The sequence below is a fragment of the Squalius cephalus genome (genome assembly GCF_949319135.1).
Source record: "Squalius cephalus genome assembly, chromosome: 11".
Lineage (NCBI taxonomy): Eukaryota > Metazoa > Chordata > Actinopteri > Cypriniformes > Leuciscidae > Squalius > Squalius cephalus.
This window is the reverse complement of record NC_137132.1, coordinates 1,238,571-1,240,982: the sequence shown is the minus strand read 5'-3', so window position 1 is coordinate 1,240,982 and position 2,412 is coordinate 1,238,571. Positions and strand designations below refer to the sequence as shown.

Sequence of the window (2,412 nt, the reverse complement as noted above, 5' to 3'; positions counted from 1 at the left end):
TATATCAGCCATATCACAAATCAAACACTTCTAAAGAGCATGACCAGTGAAGCATGCTGGCAAAATACTTTACTGAAAGACCACTGAAATACAAGCTTAAAACACAGAAAGTCCTGTTTAATTATACTGAGATTTTCAAAAATAAATGAATAAATAAATATTATATATTGTTGATTGTTTAATTTAATTAATTTGATGTATTTACGTGAAACGCTTATACCATACCATATGTGTTACTTTTCTCAGCGATGATCAGGATGGACCAATCACGTGTCGAGCACAAGAACTCGAAGAGGATTTGAAAATTATAATATTTATAAATAAACCCAAAAGAAAATTTCCATTCGTATGCCAGATAACAGCACTTATAGGTTATATATTTAAATTATTAGAGTTCTAGCGATCATACAAATGTGCCAAAAACAAGACGAAACCGAGGTGAGGTGTGAATGCGGCTCAGTGGTGTTTGTGTGCCGCGCGCCCCTGAAGAATTTGACCGTTGTGTCGCATAGCAACCGCAGTTAGCGGTATTTGACGCGAGTGTCACTGTCGCGTCGCGTCGCGTCTTGCGGAGTTTCACACGCGCTCATGTGACGCGCCGCCTACGGAAGAAGTTTCTTGCAGATTTTTTCTCTGTTTCAGTGGAGAAACACACACGGACTAGTGTAACTTACAGCCGTCCGGAGAAAAACTACAACAACATCCAGAGCGACAAAACAGGCTCAAGTTCTGCGAGAGTGATTCTGTAAGTGTGTGTGTGTGTGTGTGTTTGTTTGTGTTTACCTGAGTTTATCAGCGTTACTCAAGTTTGTTCAACTTCTGCGCGCGTTTTGCGTTCAGTCAATAAACTGAATTTACTGAAACACAGATGATTTTATCAGCACAACTCGAGGAAATCTCAGCATGTGATTCTCCAGTCTCTCAGTCAGGGAGTAAACCCGTGAATATCCGTTATATTTAATATAACATCAACAGGCGAAGATCACGGGACTAACTTTATCTATCTATCTATCTATCTATCTATCTATCTATCTATCTATCTATCTATCTATCTATCTTTTTCTGTGTTTATAATGTGTGAGTGTGTGTTTAGATGCACTTGTCGAGCTTGAAGGAAACACTGGAGCGTGTGTGATTGAGACAGCACAAGCAGGTATGAGTGTGTGTGTGTGTGTGTGTGTGTGTGAGTGTGTGTGTGTGTGTGAGATGTGGTCTGAAACCACAAGATTTCACAGTCGTTGTGGGGAAACTAATAGAGTTCTTAAAGAGATACAGCACTAATACTAACTGTGAAGTTCTTCATGCGGAGGATTTCAGTTCCTTTAACACACAGAATGGAGATCTGTGCGACACACACACCCACACAGAGGCGTTTAACAGTGTGTGTGTGTGTGTGTGTGTGTGTGTGTGTGTGTGTGGAGGGGTTAGCAGGTCCAGTGCTGTGTCTGGAATGTTAATCAGCTTGATGTTTGTTGTGAACACTGAGTCTCGCTTGATGTTCTTCTGTGTTTCTCAGCGAATGTTCAACACTTGCAGTTCCGTGTTGGTTATGAGCAGTTATAAACAGTTATGAGCAGTTATGAGCAGTTATAAACAGTTATGAGCAGTTATGAGCAGTTATAAACAGTTATAAACAGTTATGAGCAGTTATGAGCAGTTATGAGCAGTTATGAGCAATTCAGCTTTTATCACACACCTTTAGTAAAGCAGAACATGACGAGAGACTGATGGTGATAAAACATATCAGCTGATATTAGGATATAATCAGATTAATAACTTTGATTAATAATAACTGTATCTGTTGATTAAGAAAAGTTGTAGTTCTTGTATCAGTTACAAAAACATTATCGATAGTTAATAAACATGTTCTGTTATTTATTATTGTGTAAGTGTCATTTCAGTCATTTTATTTGCTGTTTTTTTTCCTGTATATTGGTATGATATCATTCACTATCAAGCATTAATTGATATTAGGATATAATCAGATGAATAACTTAATAATAACCAAATCTGTTGACTAACAGAAGTTGTAGTTCTTGTATCAGTTCCAAAACCAATTCCAAATATTTTATCAATAGTTAATAAGCATTTTATGGTAGGCCTATTTATTATTGTGTAAGTGTCATTTCAGTTATTTTATTTGCTGTCTTCGAACTTTTTCCACATATATTGATGTGATTTGTTCTCTAGACATCACTATCAAGCATTAAAACTGGTTTATATGAGGATATAATCAAGTTGCAGTTCTTGTATCAGTTCCAAAACAACTTTATCGACAGTGAATAGACATTTCTGTTATTTATTATTGCTATTATTTGCTATCTTTGAACTTTTATGTCTGTATATTGATATGATGTGTTCTCCAGACGTTAAAGCTGGCGTATTTTGGCAGTGTGTGTGTTTGCTAGCGCT

The 2,412-nt window shown here is 36.9% G+C and overlaps 1 protein-coding gene across 3 annotated transcripts in view; it reads left to right on the top strand.

The window, feature by feature from the left end:
* Positions 1-516: 516 nt before the first annotated feature.
* The window catches only part of arap1 (ArfGAP with RhoGAP domain, ankyrin repeat and PH domain 1), a 95,479-nt gene continuing 93,583 nt past the window's right edge, over positions 517-2,412 (top strand). For all 3 annotated transcript variants that reach the window (XR_013822776.1, XM_079886479.1, XM_079886477.1), the window contains exon 1: positions 517-745. The gene's annotated coding sequence lies outside the window, so the exon portion shown is untranslated. The remainder of the gene's footprint in view (positions 746-2,412) is intronic.